The sequence below is a fragment of the Onychostoma macrolepis genome, chromosome 11 (genome assembly GCF_012432095.1).
Source record: "Onychostoma macrolepis isolate SWU-2019 chromosome 11, ASM1243209v1, whole genome shotgun sequence".
NCBI classification, from domain to species: domain Eukaryota; kingdom Metazoa; phylum Chordata; class Actinopteri; order Cypriniformes; family Cyprinidae; genus Onychostoma; species Onychostoma macrolepis.
The window spans coordinates 6,439,336-6,460,619 of NC_081165.1; the positions used below are offsets into that span (position 1 = coordinate 6,439,336).

At 40.0% G+C, this 21,284-nt stretch overlaps 1 protein-coding gene across 15 annotated transcripts in view; it reads left to right on the forward strand.

Annotated features, from left to right (window-relative positions):
• Window positions 1-21,284, forward strand: part of atp2b2 (ATPase plasma membrane Ca2+ transporting 2) — a 147,429-nt gene that overhangs the window by 45,802 nt on the left and 80,343 nt on the right. For 11 of the 15 annotated variants that reach the window (XM_058791070.1, XM_058791055.1, XM_058791062.1 and 8 more), the window contains exon 1: window positions 12,417-12,544. The exons of 1 other annotated variant lie outside the window; for it this stretch is intronic. The gene's annotated coding sequence lies outside the window, so the exon portion shown is untranslated. Of the gene's footprint in view, window positions 1-12,416; window positions 12,545-12,916; window positions 12,936-13,067; window positions 13,086-21,284 lie in introns of those variants that run through there. 3 more of the 15 variants (XM_058791059.1, XM_058791056.1, XM_058791057.1) reach the window with 3 other exon arrangements.

Consider the following 21,284-nt stretch of genomic DNA (forward strand, 5'->3'; position numbering starts at 1 on the left):
TCATTGATGGCTGGAGTCTGTGACTAACACACAAATACAGGAGCTCTTTAGCTCCTATTATATGAATAATCCTCTGAAGTTATGAGTTTGCACTTTCTAGCCATAGCAAAATGACGTGATTAAAGCAGTACTGTGCCGTATTTACACTGCAATTTACAGTGCTGCTTGAAAGTTTGTGAACCCTTTAGAATTTTTGATATTTCTGCATAAATATGACCCAAAACATCATCAGATTTTCATATAAGTCCTGAAAGTAGACAAAGAGAACTGAATCAAACAAGTGAGAGAAAAGTATTTTCTTTGTCATTTATTTATTGAGCAAAAAAATCATCCAGTGTTACATATCTGTGCGTTGCAAAAGTATGTGAATCTTTGCTTTCAGTATCTGCTGTGACCCCATTTTGCTGCAGTAACTGAAGGTAAAATAACTGCTGATCAGTCCTGCACAATAACTTGTAGGAGTTTTAGCCCATTTCCTCCTATGAACTGCTTGCTTACATTTTAATTGGATTAAGGTCTGGACTTTGACTCAGCCGTTCCAAAACATTAACTTTGTTCTTCTTGAACCATTCTTTGGTAGAATGACTTGTGTGCTTGGGGTTGTTGTCTTGCTGCATGACCCACGTTCTCTTGAGACTCTGTTCTTAAACAGATGTCCTGACGTTTTTCTTTAGAATTTGTTAGTGTAATTCAGAATTCATTGCTCCATCAATGATGGAAGGCTGTCCTGGCCAAGATGCAGCAAAACAGGCCCAAGCCATGACACTGCCACCACCATGTTTCACAGATGGGATGAGATTCTTAAGCTGGAATGAAGTGTGTTCTTTTCTCCGAACATAATAGCTTCTCATTTAAACCTATAAGTTCTATTTTGATTTATCCATTAAACCTTTCTCCAATAGTCCTCTGGCTTGTCCACATGATCTTTAGCAAGCCATTTTCTTTTTGGAGAAGAGTGTCTTTCTTCTTGCAGCTCTGCCATGCACACTATGGTTTCTCAGTGTTCTCCTGATGGTGGGCTCACGAACATTAACATTAGCCAATGTGAGAAAGGCCTTTAGTTGCTTAGATGTTACCCTGGGAACGTTTGCAACCTCGTGGACTATTACACGTTCTGCTTTGGAGTGATCTTTGTTGGTCGAATGCTTCTCGGGAAGGTAACAGTGTTCTTGAATTTCCTGCATTTGTACACAATCTGTCTGACTGTGGATTTGTGGAGTCCAAACTCTTTAGAGATGGTTTTGTAACCTTTTCTAGCCCGATGAGCAACATCAACTCTTTTTCCCAGGTCCTTAGTGATCTCCTTTGTTCGTGACAGGATTCACTTCCACAAACATGATCAGACTTTGATAGATCCCTGTTCTTTGAATAAAATAGGTCACGTGCTGACATTTGATAGTCATTGCACTGACTGAAAACACCTCTGATCAGATGGACTCTAATTTCACTTTTAAATTAACTGCTAATCCAAGAGATTCACATACTTTTGCAACGCACAGATATGTAACACTGGATCATTTATCTCAATAAATAAATGAAAAATAAAATATTTTTCTCTCACTTGTTTGATTCGGTTTTCTTTGTCTACTTTCAGGACTTATATGAAAATCTGATGATGTTTTGGGTCATATTGATGCAGAAATATAGACAATTCTAAAGGGTTCACAAACTTTCAAGCAGCACTGTATGTACACACCAGGGATATTCTGTTGGTTGATTGCATAATTACATTAATAACCATCATAATTCCTTATGTTTACTGTTCATATGAGGACCTTTATAAGTCATTATTGAAATGACATATAGTATTCAAATATTTATTATATTCTTTGATGACCCAATTACATAGGGCTTAAATACATCTTTATATGTAATGTCATAATTAAAATTGTTTTTTAAATATGGTTAAAGTGTAATGATGAATGTACTGATGAGAATTTATGATAAACTAAAATATACTTTAATTGGATTTGTGTTGAAACATGAAACATGTATTTAAATATATTTGCAATTACACATTTGTAATGATAAAATAGCAATTTACTACATTTAAATGTAATATCAAACAACACACTGCAGTTAAAAATGCTAATCAAGTACATGTGCTTTATTATGTCAGTCAACACATCAAAATCATGAATTAAAACATAATGCTTTAAAATGTATTTTAAAGTAAAACTGTTAGTTTGACATTATTACAAACTGCACTCTTTAAAAGTGTGTTTAGAAACAGTTGTGAAAGTGTCTCTCTTTAAGTCACTTCAGTTGCCTTGTATTTCATTAATATTAAATTATTTGCAAGTAAAGTTTTTTATATATACGTTTAAGATATGGTAAGTACACTACGAGTGCACATTCAGTACCTCTTTTTCACAAGACTTCTTCAATGTCATGGAAGAAAGTGTAGCATAAAGTTTTGAACAACATGCCTGTGTGAGAATCATGTCTTACATATAATAAACTCATAAGTGGTCTGAGGCTCTCATTCATTCACAAATGTTTTTACATACTACATAGATGATGCTTTTGAGAAACATTCGATAGAAAGCTACTTACTTGAGCTTTGAGAATGCTGTTGTCTGCAAATGTCTTCAGAAAGGGTGAAGGCAGCTGTTATGAAGTAACACTGCATCTTAAACTGTCCTTGTGAGTGAAATGAAGCCATCCATCTTGCGGTCATGTCTCTGGAATCCTTGAAAGCGGGATGGTGTTTCTCCAGTCTGAATTAGTATGGCCAGAGGTCAAGTGCTATCAAAGTAAATGCTTGAGATAATTTTGTGTTTACAATCATGACCCTCATCGATGCTATTTATCACAGAAATAAAACTGTCTTCACATTGCAGGAGCGTGAATTTTAATTACTTTCTCAAATCAGAGAGGGATAGAAACTATGCTGTAAGTACATTTTAAATAATCTGTGATATAAATACATATTAAATAATCAGTGTTTGTGATTGTGGTGCTTCCCATTGCTGTTGTGCTAAATCGTGCAGAATTTCTGGATCACTAAATGGTTGACTTTATATTCCTGATGCCTCATTTTGTTATTAACAATTTGATCAGTAAAAGCGTAATTCAAGGCCCGTCTCAGTAGATTCTAGTGCTTAAATGTGCCATACTGTATGTGGGCAAGTGGTACAGGGTTCAGGGAAAGGTAACCCTCTTTAGCAACCTCTCCAATTATCTAAAACGCACTGGTGCTGCATGCCATCACATAATGTACTCTAAAGATGCGGTTGAGTTTGCTGTGTGTAAAAGGTTAATAGCTGCTGGTCATGACCCTGTGTAGCGGCTCTTCTGCACTGGCTAGTGTTGATGTCTTTAGTGCAAGTATGAGCTACTTCTGTGGAGCTCAACTGGATTTTTTAAATAGGAAACAGTATGTGATAGATCAGTGATCAATGACGATTCCTCCTTCACAAGAATGTCCCTGTATGTGTGAGTGTTATGTGTATTGCTGCTCAATATTTCATGACATACGTTCTTACTAAAAGCACTGGGCTACATTTGTAACATTTTACATGCTTTAATTAAAGATTGCATGTTGGGACTTCTGGGAACATGTTTGAGTTTTGAACCAGTGAACTGAAGTATTTGTATGTTCCATGCATTTTTGTGCTTGAATTATTATTATTAATATTTTCTCTAACAGTTATTGGGGTCAAATGTGAGTGGTCTAGCAGTATTGTGTGTTTTGTTAGGATGCTATCCTTGGGAAACAGCTGTCTATGTAGGATTTTATTGGAGCTTTTTTATTGCATCATATCAGTAATCAGTCACACAGCTCTCTTTTAAGATTGGCATCAGCCATTGTAAAACCCATATCTGCTAATTGTGTAGGGGTTAGTGGACTAGGACTAGTTGTCATCCATCCTTTATCTAAGTAACTATAAGGTCCAGTCTAATGTCTGTGGGTAACAAGTGAACACAATAAAACAACGCTGACATACACTGAGCACAAAGAGGCACAATATATAGAAAATTGTCATGTTATGAATGTCTTTAATCTCACTTTTGATCAATTTAATGCATCCTTGCTGAATGAAATTATTAACTACTGGGGGAGTTCTTACTGACACCAAAATTTTGAACAGTAGTATTATCTTTTACATTTGTGCTTTTTCATGCATTGTTTTGTTGTTTAAATTTAGCTGAAAAGCCTATCATTATTGTTATATTATTATTGTTTGTTATAATGTAACTTAATAGTTCCATTGTGACAACTAACCCCATAGAGCAGGGGTCATCAAACTTGATCCTGGAGGGCCGGTGTCCTGCAGAGTTTAGCTCCAACTTGCCTCAACACACCTGCCTGGAAGTTTGAAGTACACCTAGTAAGACCTTGATTAGCTGCTTCAGGTGTGTTTGATTAGGGTTGGAGCTAAACTAAACCTCCAGGACCAAACTTAGTGACCCCTGCCATAGAGGTATAATGTGACAACATGCCCCACTGTTGGTGCAGTCACAAAAGGTCAATGCTTGGGCTGTAAACTGTTTGTAGCATACTGTATATAAACCTCTTGAGCATTTCCTGAAAATAAGCACTGAGTATTTTTTGAGCATTGGTCGGGATCGTACTTGAGCACATCTGGCTTGTGAGTGACCTTGGATTGAGCGTTTCTTGTGTTCAGCACACAGCACACATCTCTGAAGCCTTCACATGTGGGTGTGTTGTACAGGAAGATGTGAAGCCGAGCTTCCTAATTTAGCCCAGCGCTGTATGATTCAGCTGAAATGCGTGCGGAGCATCGAGGAGCAGCTGAAATCAGGCTCACGATAAATAAAATACACCTCGCTCTCCAATAATAGCCTGTGACATGAGGAATATGTGTCATTGTTGGAGCCAGAGGCCATGGAACAAAGATAATTTGGATTAGTGGCTTTATAATTATTTTCCTATTGTGCTGTCAGAGAGCTAAATGATTTAATGTTAATGCCAGTCCATTAATAACCTGCATTTAACGTAACATAATTAGCTGAGTGATGTGTGCTAGCGGGTGAGGCGGCGGGCGGGTGAGGAGGTGACTCACAGCGGGAGGAGATGTGTGGGATTGTGGGACGGAGATGATGGGGTGGGTGAATAGACCCTTAGGCTTGATGACATCACTGGACTGACATATAGTATATGTGTGTGTGTGTGTGTGTGTGTGTGTATGTGTGTGAGCGTGAGCATTTCATTCCAAACTCATACAATATTGTTCTTTTGTACAAGCTGCTCTTTTTCATACAGTAAAAGATGCGGATGGTGATTTTCACTACATTATCCTTCCATCCATCCACAGACGTGTAGGTGAGTAAATGTTGACTTCTCAATGTTGGGAACATTTGCTTAGTGGAAAACACATACAGACGGATGAGCTGTGGTGCTGACACTAGAGACATGGGTTTGAGTCTGTCCTGTGGTCTCTGTGCTGTGGGGTTTGCTGCACTGCAGCCCTGTGGTGCAGCATTGAGATGCGGGGGCCGTCCCGATTCACAGGCACACACTCCATCTGTCCTGCAGCAGAACTCACACACTAACGCTGATCCCGTATGTGGTGAGGGCTCATGAGGACATGATCAATTTGTTATGATGCTGAGACACATATATTGCCTGTGTAGAGCATTGCATTCTGGACCTTGACCCGATAAAGGCTCTCTGAATGATGCACTACAGTACTGTCGATTAAAAAAATGAGCTATTGACATGATTTCTAATGAATCTATCACATTTTTTGTAATTTGTATCATGTAATATATATTGAAGATTTTAAAGATTTTTATAAAGAATTTATAATGCTTTTGAAAGAAGTCTTTTCTTCTCACAAAGGCTGCATTTATATGCATATAGACTGCATATATACAGTAAAAAACTGTAAGATTGTAAAACATTAAACAACACAATATTAGGCTATACAATATAAAACAACTGATTTCTACTGTAATATATGCTGAAAAGCTGAATTCCCAGCATCATTACTCCAGTTTTTAGTGTCACATGATCCTTCAGAAATCTTTATAGTTCCCTCCATTGTTTTCTGATCGAGGGAACGGAGATGTTATGTCGAATGACATTAGGGGACTCGCTTGGGAGCCCCAATCACCTCTGTGTAGTGCAAACACAGGCAATGAGAACTAGCGAGTGAATTTTGCTTGCCAAGCAATACCCTCAGACATATGGGTATATAAGATGGCAACTCAACATGGAGAGTCAAACTTGTAACCCAAAGGTCGTGGGTTCGAGTCTCGGTACTGGCAGGGATTGTTAGTGGGGAGAAAGAATGACCAGCACTCCCTTCCACCTTCAATACAACGAATGAGGTGAGACCCTTGAGCAAGGCACTGAACCCCCAACTGCTCCCTGGGCGCCGCAGCAAAAATTGGCTGCCCACTGCTCTGAGTGTATGTTCACTGTGTGAGTGTTTGTTCATTACTCACTGCTGTGTGTGTGTGTGCACTTGGATGGGTGAAATGCAGAGCACAAAAATTCAGAGTATGTGACACCATACCATACTTGGTCACACGTCATGTCCTTTCCTTTCCTTTCCTTTCCTTTCCTTTCCTCGTTCAGGTTTATACAAAGGAGCCGAGGTGAAATCTTGGCCATTCAGCGGTTACGATGATTGACAATGCAGATGTTGTGAAGCAACAGCGTGTCAGTGATAAATGCACTTGCAAGATCGTAACCAAATCGTTCCCAATGTAAACCCCATAGTCCTTCATACCACACCAGTATGCTACCATTGCAGTGTTGTCCGTCTAGATCAGCATGTGCTTGACCTGAAGCAGCAATAAAAACCTGCACAGGGCGAGCAACACTGCTAGCAACTCCAGGCAATTAATATGCCATTGCAGTCAAGGTCCTGTCCAGGAGTCCAGGTCTGGCTACGGGGTGAAAGTCTGGTGACAGATCGGCGTGATGGTCATGTGATGTATGCCATGGTGCCATGCCCATTATAGGTCTGCTGTGCAGCCATTGCTGAAGCAGTCTATTATGCATAAATCATATGCACTGGGGAGAACTTGCTCTTCTCCCAGTTGACCCAAAGCCCCATATTGGCTGAGGTGCCTAAGCACCAGGTCCCTGTGCTTACACAACAGATCTCGTGAGTGAGCTAGAATAAGCCAGTTGTTGAGATGAGGGTACGAATGCTCACGTCCCTTAGTGGGGCAAGGGCACCCTTTACAACTTTTGTGAAGATGCGGGGAGAGAGGGACAACCCATAGAGGTGGAACATGTGCAGATATGCCCTACTCTTGAAAGCAAACTGAAGAAATGGTCTGCGTTGAGCCAAAATGTGTAAGTGCGCTTCCTTCAGGTCAATTACAGCGAACCAGTCTTGGGGGTTGTAAGCAATCTTGTCTTTGTCTGCCACTGAGGTGAAAAGAAGGCCGCTGAACCTGGGGGGATGCCTGGTGAACTGAGTCTGATTGTTTGAATGAGCCAGTGGGATGGCCTGGGAAACACTAGCCAGGCTCCCAAGCTCTGTGTGGCACCAAAGGGACAACCAACCTACCCGTGGAAGGGCAGTGAGGAGGACCACTGAGGCGCAACTCAGGAGGCGATGCATCCCGAAATAAAAGCAGTGAGTAAAGAGTAACTCTTACCTGTTCCATGGATCCCGCAAGAAAGCAACGTGTCCTCGAAATGCAAGCTCTTGGCCTGTTGCAAAAGGAGGGGATAGGGAAGGAAGCGAGGAGGCGCAGCATTGCTCACTGCCAGACTACACCCAGTATGACCCAAAGACTGAGGAAATTGCTCTTTCATTGAAAATTTGTGCACCACTGGCCATTGAGCCAGTGGAAGAATAGAAACAAATGGAAACAAAGGATTCTCCACCTGGCCCTACTCTGGAGGAAGAAGTGGTACTATCGCCACCTCTTGATAAACATTAGCTTTCCATCTCTGGGTTGCCTGTCTCAGGGCCGCTTTGCTGTCCAATTGGCAGTGTTGGGGTACTTGGACTCAGATTTGGACACAAAATTTTCCAGAATACAGACAATTCCATGATATGTGTTATTCTACTCAATCTTAATTGGTTAAAAACGACTCGACTTGGACTCAACAAGGTGGACTCGGACCCAACACCACATCTATCAGCATCCAGTCCCTCTTCTGGAGCCACATAGGAGATGCTAGGGCCACCATGCGATGGGCCCACAATGTCTCTCAGAAGCTCGGTGGCACACGATGTGCTGGAGGAATGGGAGGTCCATGTGGATTGACCTGGCGAATGAGTGAATCAGTGTTAAACAGACCAGTGTACCATTACTTCAGACATCTGTAATTGATTGTGCAGGATTGGCTCGTGCAGTGCTTGTGTCCCGTGAGGATACATGCATGTGTGCTCCAAAACATCTATGAGTATAAACTGAGCTGTGTTTGTGTACCAGCTTAAATATATTTTAGGGACAAATTTGTATCCAGAAGGATGTTGATGTAAAACAGTATAAAAATAAAATAGGTTTCACAGTAGTATTCATAACTAGCTGTATGTAAAGCCAATAGAAGTCTCTGGAATGTCCCCATTTAGGGTGTTATATAGCGACAGACCAGAAGTGTGCTCTAGGTAAGTTTATCTGTTTAGTAAGGGTTAACTCAGTTGGTGACGATAGTTAGTCTGAATGGAGTGCGAAGTCTTGCTGCTGTTGTCTCTCTGTCTCCAGGGATGTGCACTGTCACCAGAGAGAGAGAGAGAGAGAGAGAGAGAGACAGTGAGGGAGGGGCTCAGAGCAGCAAGATCTATTCCCTTATCCCTCTTTAATTAACATGTAGTGTATCTACAGTATTTTGTTCTTATGTTTTTTAATTAAGGTGTCTTACTGCAGATTGATTTATCCATCAGTCCGTCTGTAAAAAAATAAAATAATAGTAATAATAAAATAAATAAAAAAATAACATTTGGATGAAAAAATACTACTATGAAGTCTACTACTAATAACAATACAAAATGCTCAAAGGATTGATGAGCTGCTGGGTTAATTAATTTTAATAACATTTCCTGCGTTCTCTTGAACTGATTTGCTGAAATCAAAACAAGGGACGGTAGTTGGTGAGTGCCAGACAATGAGATTGGTGTTTGTTTATAAGTGCCACCAAATAATGAAGGAACCATTTTCCTTCTACTGATAATACCAATTTATGAATAATTCTAAATGAACTGCTAAAATATATTTCTGCATAGTATCTTGACAGAAATATACAACAGAAAATATTATTTACATTTAGTGCATCAATTCTGCATGGTACGTTAGAATATGACTCTCTCGTTCCCTCTGTCTAACATGTGTGAGAGAAACACTGAACACTTTCAGCCAAGCAAAAGCAAGACTTTACAGTGCGTTTAAATATGCTGCGCACCTTCTGATAAGAATTGAAAAAGTGTGCTTTAATCTCAAGCAAAAATATATCTGTGTTAAACTAATACTTAACCTCTAACTCATAAACTGGTGAGTGAAATCTAACAATTTATTAGCCAGTGGGTAATGTTATAAATTATTAAGTCACCCAGCATTAAAATTTTGTCACATATGCAAGTGATTTATTCGCATTGTAGAGGGTTGTAGATGCAAGTTTGTAGGACAATGCAGAATACGTGAGAGTTAAATTTAGTACTAGAATATTTAAATACAGATGATTGGATGATAACATGTTTAAAATCATCAATAAGCTTTGTTAATGGTAAGCAGTTCCGTGACTGCACTCAAATGTACTCCATGTGGCCTATTCAGTCTGCTGAATTTAAGAACTGAGTAACAGGCTAGTAGGTAAAAATCACATTTTACTAAAATACATTTCCTTAAGTAACAATTAATTAATGTTCCTTTATTAGCCTATGGAAACATATTTCATCAGACTCAACATACCTTGAACTTGTATTTTTTTATTTTTTTTTATTTGTATTTTTTTTGGATTTGAGTAAGAGATTCTTATCCTTTTTACGTCTCTAGAAGAAGTCCTAGCTGGTGTAGCAGTATTTAGTGACTTTTGGGGACTTTGAGGTCCACACTGGTTTCACAAGTGTATACAATCAAGCACCTAGCCATGCAGTCTTCATTTACAAATATTTGTGGGAAAAAAGGGTCATGATTACTGTGATGCCACTTTTGAAAAAAGTCAGTTCATGAAATTTTATCTCTGCCAGATATTCCAAAGTCAACTGTATGTGGTATTAATGGAAAGTAGAGGTGTTTAGGAACAGCAGCAACTCAGCCATGAGGTAGAAAACCAGTCACAGAGAAGGTCATTCAGTGTTGAGGCGCCTGGTGTGAAAAAGTTGCCAACGCTCTGCTGATTCCATAGCTGAAAATTTCCAAACTACCACTGGCACAAATCAGCACAAAAACTGTGAGGCGGGAGCTTCATGGAATGGGTTTCTATTGGCCAAGCAGCTGCATGCAAGCCTCACAATCACCAAGTACAATGGCAAGAGTGAGATGGAGTTGTGTAAAGCATGCTGACAATGGACTCTGGAGCGGTGGAAACCTGCTCTGTGGAGTCATGAATCATGCTTCTCTGTGTTAGGCAATCTGATGGGTGAGTCTGGGTTTTCTGGATACTAGGAGAACATACCTGCCTGACTGCATCCTGACAACTGTTTGGGGAAGTTTGGAGGAGGAGGAGGGATAATGTTATGGGGCTGTTTTTCAGGGGTTGGGCGAGCCCCTTGAAATTATAATGCTTCAGCATACCAAGACATGGAGGTCCCTTGTCTATTTCACACTGTGTTCCATTCGGAAGGGCTCATCCCTATGCCCTAATCCCTTCAAAGGTTTTATCCTCCAGAATGAGAGCTTTGAAGGGTTGAAGGGTGTAGGGCAGTGGTTTTCAAACCGAGGGTCGCGAGACTTAAAAAATGGGTCGCCAGGATGATTTAAGGAAAATGTATGTAGCCAAGTTCAAGACTCAGGAAAGAAGCAATTAAATAACAAAAACAACAAAACAAAAGTAACCAGCGGTCGCCTCAGGTCAGAATCAAATGTGTATTTGTGTTTGCGCTCTGTTTTTGGAGCGTTGTACATTGTAGCAAATCAGAGACATATCTGTTGATTTCTATAACGCAATGGCCAATCAGAGGCGCTTTAGTGAGTCAGAATCCACTCACCGCTCAGAACGCGAGTGTTCTTGTTCAGTCCAGAGTCCTGGAAGCTCGCGACGTGATCCTCTGATTATAATGAACAAAGTGTAGGTGATGTAAATAAGAGATTAATTGTGCTGTGTTGACAGATTCATTGATTATAGCGGAATTAGAGATCGCGATAAACTGAAATGAGTGACAGCTTTTTAAGTAAGCACACTTTGGGCGCTTTCTTTTCTGTATATAGCCTCCATTCAGAATTTGAATAAAAGTTTAGTTTTTCATGCTGATAAGAGGACCAATGTGGCGTACTAAGTTGCAACAAACTTTCGGAAGTAACATCCACATATTCTCTCGAAATCGCAATGAAATTGTAATAATCATAACTATGGACTGGACAAAATATGATATGTCAGAATAGATGTGCATGAAGGCAAGCACCCTCACTAATTGCAGAAGCACCGACAGTGATTTGATTTTGGAACAGAGCATCCTTCTGGAGCTCTACAGTGGGACTCGAGATCGGTCTGTAGTGCAGTTGTCTTTCCTTCCTTCCTTCCTTCTTTCTATATATATAAACAAATAAAAAAAAACAAATAAAAAAAATAAATAAATATATATATATATATATATATATGTATATATGGGTCGCATCAATTTAAAAAGACAAAAATAGGGTCGCTCTGAAAAAAGTTTGAAAACCACTGGTGTAGAGGACCAAACAACGGTTCCTTGAAGTGCCCTACTGCGTCATCATCCCGTGCCCATATGGAGGCGCTGTCATCATGGAAAGAATCAACGCAAAGGATCATGGTGGCCTGAAGTGTCCATCAGTTGTACCCTTCGAAATCCTTCATTCCGAAGGGCCCTTTGAATTGGCCAGTTCTGAGCACTTCTGTTCGGAACGACCCTTCAATATGGCAGCCATGATTGTTTTCACTCTGAAGTGCCCTTCGGAGGGTGATATATCCCATTTGGAATGCACCGCCAGTGTGACTGTGTTCCAGTGCACAAATCAAGGTGTATGTGGAAGAGCCTGTCTGGCCCACACAGAGCCCCAACACCTTTGGGATGAACTGGTACAGAGATTGCGACCCTCTCATCCAACATCAGTGTCTGACCTCAAAAAGTATATATATATATTACTGAATAAACGGACAAAAATTCCCACAGAAACAGAAATCTATCTATCTATCTATCTATCTATCTATCTATCTATCTATCTATCTATCTATCTATCTATCTATCTATCTATCTCACTGTATCTTGTTCCTATCTCTTCATGTCTCTCTCTCTCTGTGTGTTCTGCAGGGTTCACTCCCTCCCTCCACCTCTCTCTCTCTCTCTCTCCCTCTCTCTCTGTCAGTGTGTTGTGTAGTATGGTTGAAGCTGTGTGTGTGTGCGCGTCTCTCGGTACAGATGCTGAAGGGTGAGTTCTCTTCTCTGTGACTCACAGCATTGTGGATTTGACATGATCGTCTGGTTCAGTAAGTAAAACTCACCTATGCTACCAGTGCCTCATCGTTTTAGGGTTAATGCATGTTTGTGGTGGCGATCCTCATTGCGGTGTGCAGGAACGTGGAGCAGCTGTGCTGAAATGCATGCGTGTGTCTCTGTCCTTCAAATGCAGAAGGTTGGCATGCTGGCAGGTGGGGACACATTAGGTTTCGCCCCGTGTCTCAAACGAGCCAGCGGAGCTCCTGACCAGTGTCACGGCTGTTTTTTTCTCTCTCTCTGGAAGCTCCAGTTACAGTTGAATGGGATTATGTCAAAGCTCTCCTGCATGGGTGCCCTCAGATACGCCTGAGCGCAGACAGATTTTTCTGCCGAGCTGCGACGGGAACGGTTCCTGACCCTATTGAATTAAACCGCTTCAGAGTAAGTCAGGTGGTGTTAAGTTTGTCGTGCGGATACAGATTTTTAACGCGGGCAGGTAAAGATTGTCTTCAGGGGATGTATGGCAGTGACCTCAAGAGTAGTAGCTTCACTGCGACAAACAAGTTTTTTTGGAAGTGGTGGATGGGCTAGGTAAGAACACAAGGGGGATCTCACCCTTACCGACGTCAGTGACATTGACAGAAGTGCTGTGGATCATTATATACTAAAATCTTAGCTGAACAAGCAAACTTGTTTATGAAGATAACATGCATGTTGAAAAAAATGTACTTGAAAACTTGAGTTTGTACTTGAGTTTTTATATAGCAATGTGATATCTGAACAGGTTAAGCTGATTTTATAAGTTGTAGACAACTGCATTCTCAGCATTTTAGTCGTGTATTAGGTGTCATACGCACAAGTGCTTCAGCTGTAAATGTGTGTCTGCTGTAATTACTGCAGAAATTGACTTCTGCTGCTGCTGTGGCTCGTCCTTCATCATGCCCGGCAGCGGGAGGCTCGCTCATTACTCGCGCGTGTGGGGGTGTATGATTGTATCTGTAGGGGATCAGGTTAGTGCATGTTGCATTCTGATGCGTCATCCCCGCGCACATGTGCTGGACACTCACGAGCCCACAGCTGGGCTATGATAGACAGAAGTGCAGCCCGCGGTGCCGGATCGTCTGTCACACGGAGTGAACGCGCCGCGGATGAGGTCAAATGGTTTGCGTTATCCTGGAGGGATCTTTTTCTCTTTTATTCACAGCTTGTCTTTGTGTTTGTGCACAGAGTACAGTATTAATCATTAGCTCAGGGACTGCAGGGTTTTGAGTGGGTGGGAGGCAGCTTTGTGATCTACCGCCATTCAGTACAAATAAACCTGGCTAAGGCATGCTTCATTATTACAGGCTCATAATGAATGGCTGTGTTGCATCAATTCTGTAAAAAAAAAAAAAAAAAAATCTGATGCATTTCATATAGTTTGGTACATTTACTCTAAAAGACTGGAAATATAGTACAATGCTGATCATTATACATTGTTTGAATTGGAAATACAAATAGCATACATGCAATGTAGCTTTTTCGCTATTAGTGTTCATAGTGTTAAACTTCAGCATGTGTCATCCTGAAGTAGAGACCCTAGAAACCAGAACATCTCAGAGACTTTCATGCTGGATAGATTGAAAACACTTAAGCCTAAAGTATACTTCGACCATCTGCTTTGCACATACAAAAGCGCATGCGCAAGGTGACTGGCAATATGCACAGTTGTGCATTAGTTGAAGAAGAGTGCGATACAAAACAACACGTTAAAATAGAAGAAAAACACATAGCATATCTTGTGCTTCATTTATTGTTCTAACTTTGCATTAAATGGCAGATTCTCTATTTTTACTTTTCTGTCCTTTAGAGCGAATGTCCTGTGAATGACATGACTCAGTGCTGCCCTCTGATGTCTGGGAGAGTGTAAAAAGCTATCGTACTGCGCATGTGTCGCAGAACGCAGAAAATGAAGTATACCCGGGCCTTTAGAAACCACCTTAACAACAGATAGCAACTAAAAAACCCTCAGAGCACATAGCCACCGCATAACTACATCCTGGCATAGTAGCAGTGAGTTCTGCGCACTGTATGTCCTGCATTTTTAGTCACATAAGCGTTTCAGGATTTAACAGCAGTCACTTTTGCAAGTGTTATTTTCATAGATCACCTCATCACAGCACAGCAGCAGATGTTTGGCAGCTTCTCCCCTCACACACATCCCAAGATGCTGTTCTTCACATATCATCAGCCTCAGAATCACGTGTTCAGCTGCAAACCTACATACACAGGGTTCCTGCTGGTGCGTTTAGCTCTGGTTTGACACATGCATGTCATGTAGTTGTTGGAGTCTCATAGGCTCTGTCCCAAATGTTGCACTTCGTCATGCGCTGTTACAGTGAACATCATGTCCCAGCAGGTTGCTCATGAGCGCCCCCTCATGTGTCCTGTAGTCGAGCCCCACAGCGGTCCACTATTCCACAGCCATTACATCACGAAAGCGTGGCCTCGGAGGAGGACTTGGGGCCCGAGGGCTTAAAGCATTGCATTTTGTTTAATGGCAATGAAATAGACAGACAAATTTGTTTGTCTTCTGTGAGTAAACCCATAGCAGAACTATTCACGCACAACTGAAAAATAATTTACTCATCATTTACTAATTTACTCTAAATCCAGACTTTAGCCAGCAGTGATGAAAGTGCAATACTGTGAAAATAGTCAGTAGAGAGACTGCTAACTAGCTGCATTGTTTAGTAGCGTGAGTGTAGTAGCTGGTTTTAGCTTTTGTGATAACAGGCTTGTTTTTCCAGGGAATGGTGGTGTAACATGACATTGTTTTTGTCACAGTGAGTTTGCCTGCAGCTTTACAGCCAAACAAATGGAGTCTATAAAAACAAGCTCTCTTAAACTGTTCTGTCATTGAAAGTCTGATTCAATATGCACAGACCATTCATTTGAGCAATAAGTTAAAGCGTTTTCATAGAGTACCTTGTAACTTAGTGAGATACGGGTTCAGAGCAGCTTCCCAAACACTGTCAGCTTCATGTGAGGATGAGAAACAGTACAGTATCAGTACAGTAGTTGTCATGCTAGTCTGTAAATGAACTGCACTGCAGCGCTGGAAATGGGCTAATCTCTCTTAAACTGCCATAAATCATCATTTATCATTTATAGTACATGACTCACTGAATGAAATATGATTCATGCAGCTGTTGTATAATACTTTATTAATGGCATCTGAACAGCTGTCCTTATTGTTAAGTCATTCTGCAGTGTGATGAAATAAAGTTATTCGAGCCATTAGAAGTTGTCTGAAACCTTTACATCGCAAAAAATTGTGCTTGTAAGTAAACAACATTGACATTTATGCATTTGACAGATGTTTTTATTGATAGTGATTTACAGTGCATTCAAGGTGTACATAACCAGTGTGATCATTGGGATTCAGTTCAACTGCTTTTTGAAACAAGCAAAGGGTGAATGTTTGCGGCTATTTTATAACAGCTTTAAAGAGATAGTTCACCCAAAAATGAAAATTAAATAATCAATTAAAGGGCATACGGGCCGCGTGTGCTTGTCCATACAACGGCAGTATATATGGTGATTAGCATGAGGCTTTAAAAAAAAGATGCAAAAGTTTCACAGAGATATCCCATGCGAAGCATGCCGTATATTCCAAGTGTTCTGCGGGTATACGATAGGGTTTTGTGAGAAACAAATTTAAATTTAACATATTATTTAAGGAATTATCCTAACTTGGCCATCATGAGACTATTAGCACTGCAGTTCACTCCAACTCACCCCCAGGAAAAGCTAGTGAAAAATAAAAATGTGACATGAAATACAATCCATATGCGTTTTACACTCTCAGAAAGATTCTACATGTAGGGGTACAACAGCTTGTCACTGGGGCAGTTCCCTCAAACTGACCATCTTTACCCCTGAAGGGTGCATAATAGTACCACAAGAGTGCTATCTTAAGGTGCTAATATTCACCCTTCGGGGTAAAGAAGGTACAAAGGTGTTTCTTTTGAGGGAACTGCCCCAGTGACAAGCTGTTAGTACCCCTGAAGGTTCTTCTGACAGTGAATTAACAATTTCATTCTAAATATTAAATGTTTCATTATACAAATCGATATAAAAAACTATTAAATTAATAATCAATAGCAAATACACAAAGGTAAATGTAACAAATCTATCTAGTAGTGCAGCTTCTGAACTAAATGTACAGGTTCATGGAGTTAAATAGCGTGAGGAGATGAATTCTGTGGACCAGCTTTCATGTATTTCATGTTTAATATTTCATGTGTTTTTCAGATCTGTGCGCATGCTTTGACACGTTACAGTACATGAGGCAGAGAGCACAGTCTACATAGTCAGCCCTTCTGAAGCTCTTCTGCTGTAGAGATGCTGGATCAATACGTCGGTCCTCAGATGCCCCGTCATGCTTTCCCATCTCATGTATTCTCACCAATGGAAAACAGTTTGGAAACGGTGAAAATTTTAGCAGTTCTTCTAGAAGCATTGAGGTTGCACACTTTATCTTTAACCAAGACTCTCCGGTATATTTGACTTATTTTACTGCATTACCTGTCCTTGATGCTTGTGTACTGTCCCAAATCAAAAGAGCCCACCTAAAGTCTCGGCAGAGCACACTGCGCAGAATATCCCACAATGCAATTCAGGCCGACTTGATCTATCTCCAGTGTGACAAATAAACCAGAAAGCATGATGTATTCCATTTCGGAACCGTGACTTGAAGGGGCATTCCAGTGAAAAGTTCCAACTGGGATCTCAGAGATTCCGACTTCCAAGTACAAATAGTAACTATTCTATTCTATTCTATTCTATTCTATTCTATTCTATTCTATTCTATACTATTCATAATCTTAACTATTCTCTTTTGTTATTTGATCAGATTTCTAAAAGACATTTAACACAAATGAAATTTTACACATTAAGTGTAATGAACGGTAGCATACTACTGTTTGAAACATCTACAGTATTTTTACATTAGTCCATGGTAGAAACAAGTTTCCATAGTGGATTTGACAGTTTATTTGACATTTTATTTTTTATTTAATTTATTATTATTATTTTAATTTAAGTTTAAATCTCACAATTCTCAGTTTATATCTCACTATTCTGACTTTTTCTATTTATCTATCTATCTATCTATCTATCTATCTATCTATCTATCTATCTATCTATCTATCTATCTGTCTGTCTGTCTGTCTGTCTGTCTGTCTGTCTAATCATCTTATGGCAGAAACAAGCTTCCATAGCCTCGATTCACTTACTACTTAAAAATAAATACATAAATAAAAATAAACATTAGACGGTGTATACTACACTGTATACTATATACCTGTACACATAGTTATGCTTGCCTTAGCATTAGCAACAGCAGTGATGAATGTGCTCTGGTTATGTCAGTCTGTATGAGCTGGTAAATATGATATTTTGATGAACTGTACTGGTCATTTTTGCCATGCAGCCGAAGTAATGTGTACAGTATGGACTACTGTTACAATGCTCTTTTGATGCTTTGTGTCCATTTTGATGCATCATAAGTAAATGGAAAAGAGTGGCAGGCACATTATTCAAAATCTCTTGGTTTTCACAGAAGAACAAAAGTCATGTGTGTTTGAGGGATTTTTGAGTGAACCATCCCTTTAAGATGTGGATGATTCCTCTGATCAGAGATGTTGCAGCATTGCAGTAGTTTATTCGGATGTTGCTCAGGACTTGCATTTATAAATGTTAATGCTGAAAGGATTTGGAATTACTTGTACTCAAATAGATCCTCTGTTCTTCCCATTTACTTTCATGGTGAAAATCAGTCCATGCCAGCCGTGTTTTAGATGCAGTTCGCATGTCAAATTGAATGGATTTTTCTGGCAAAGCCGAGAGACATTTCGCCCCCTCACAACACTGTGAGCGTCCTCCCATGCAGCCGTATCTGCAAAGCAAAGGTGACATCCTCTGCGGTAGATCAATATGCACCGTCAGCAGATAATGGAGCCCTGGGGACTCGCAGCGGTGGACTGCACACGGTGGACCTGCAGACGTGACATCTGAGAGGGCTTTCACTGAGCGCAGCCGCCGGAGGTCCCCTTACAGAGAGACTGAGGGCAGCGGGGAGTCATGTGTGTGGCCAGGAAGTGACATGTCATCTGCTCTCTCTGAAACGGATCCCTCCCATCGCATTAAAGGGCAGCGCGCCGCGGCTCCGCTCTCACATCATCGTCATGATGATGCTCTTCAGCTCATTCGAGCGTGCATCTTTATGCATTTGCATTCATTCCTGTTCTGGATGCTTTTCTAAATAAAACTTAAAAAGAATGTTTGTCACACTAGACAAACTATTTTAAATCCTGTGTCAGTCCTTGCAGGTTATTCTAGTTAAAAACCGCCTCTGTACTCACAATATTCAACATTAACGCTCTTTAAAAGTCATTTAATGATTCTCAAGGAGAGCAGGCCTACTCATATTTCACCCTTAAATCAAAAGAAAGACACTGAGATTAAATATGGTGAAGAAGCCTATTTTTAGGACCGTTAAGATTTTTCACATTATCTTCATGACCACACAGCTCTCCTTTCTTACTAGTCATGAACAAGCCTGTTATTTAAAATGGCAAAACTTAATTATTACATATTTTTGTTTAGTCTTGATTAATGTTCATTTTTACATTTTGTTGTTCATTGCTAATTCATGTTAGGGAAAGCTTTAATATTAAAAATCAGTAGTATATGTAGAAATGAACATTAAACATTATAACTGCTGTATTTGTATTTATTATTATACACTACTGTTTAAAAGTTTGGGGTCTATAAGATTTTATTTATTTATTGACAAGGTGACCGTGAAGGTTTCTATTTCTATATAGCTTTATTTTAATAAAAAAAAAAAACATGATCAGTTTCCACAGAAATATTGTGCAGCACAACTGTTTTCAACATTGATAATAATCAGAAATATTTCTTGAGCAGCAAATCAGTGTATTAGAATGACTTCTGAAGGATCATGTGACACTGAAGACTGGAGTAATGATGCTGAAAATACAGCTGCGCATCACAGAAATAAATTACAGTTTAACAGATATTCACGTAGAAAACAGCTGTGTTAAATAGTAATAATATTTGATCAAATAAATCCTTGGTGAGCATAATTTCATGTTAACTATTACATTAACTAATGCTAACGTAGGTCTATACATTGTAATTTTTATTCAGTGATAAAAAAATATTGTCTCTTTTGCTATGCAATAAATTAATAAATTTACATTTTGAAATTCCCATGACAAAATTATTGTAAATTCTGAATTACATTAATTACATGTTTTTGCGTTTAATTATTATCTGTTATATTTCATCACAATCCCAAAAAGTTGCAGTAAAGTCAAACCTCACTGATCTGTCCAGATTTTTAATCAGAGTAAAAATAAAGTTGTTGGTCATATGCCAGCAATTTAGTATCTTTCGACTGAAACGATATTGAGTGATGGGGTCTGACTCGTGGTTCAGATTCATCCCAGAGCTGTTCAGTGGAGTTCAGGTCAGAGTGCTTCTGAAATACTGCAATACAAAAGCAGCTGCCACAAATTCTCTAGAACCTCATGTGTAGCATTAGGATTCGTTGCCACAGGACTTACTGTTATTTTAGACATGATGAGCACAAATATGATTCTGGCATAATTCGATCAAGTGCACACACGTAAGTGTGTATGATTCATACGGCACCAGTATGATCCATGGAAATGTGAGTTTCCCATATGAACGTAACCTGTGGTGTGAGGCTCCTTGAGCAGTAAGATCAGCGCTCTGCACACCTTCACATGTTTGGGCAGCTCTTTCACCAGCGCTGGCATTGAGAGACAGGATGCATTAAGGTCTTGGCGGCAACAAAGGGCGATCTCTCAAGCCGTGGTTTGCGTGCAGTCATGTGAGAGACATAGCGTGTAATATCCAGCACTCTCCGCAAAGGCCTGACAACCCCGGAGCGATCCGCGGCGTCATTCTTCAAAAGACCCTCTCTCACCATGGACAAAGGAGGACTCTTGGGAAGAAAAGGCAGCGTGGCTTTCAATCTCTTTACCCTTTACACCAAAATGACTTTCAGTGGCACCCTTTCATCCACAGCTATTTGTTTCAAAAATAGCCCCATCTGTAGGGAGATCTTCACATTCACAAGATCGTAACACAATTAGAACTTGCCACGCAGACAAAGAAAACCTTGAATTGTGTTTATGGAAATATCCAAAGTGCGTCTGAGAGAATGTGGTAGTGTGCTCTTTGTATTGCTAAAGGAATCGCTCAGCCAAAAATTGCAATTCCGCCATCATTTACTCGCCTTCGTGTCGTTTCCATAACTGTGCAGCTTTCGTTCTTCTGTGGAACATAGAAGAAGAAACGCTGAAGATTTGCTTTTCTAATTTAATGTGATTACACAACCCAGGGTTGTCGTCAAAAAGTGTCTATGTTGACATTTCGTCAAAATGACATTATGTTGCAAAATGACATGTTTTGCGACACTTGTGCAGTGAGTGGTGCTAAAAGCATTCAGTTTTATCCGAAACAGATGAACATGAATCGGGCAACATTCTATTATGTTGGTTGTTGTACGTATTGTGGTAGTTCTATAGCATTTGTAAATAACTTAGCATCTACACATTTGCAACCATGTCATTTTGTCTTGCTTCTACGAGTTTTGAGCTCTTTTATCGTGACTCATACACGATTGCTTCACATCACAAGTGTAATGCTGCACTGGGTGTGCTATCGAGCAAGTTTACTACATCAGAAAAG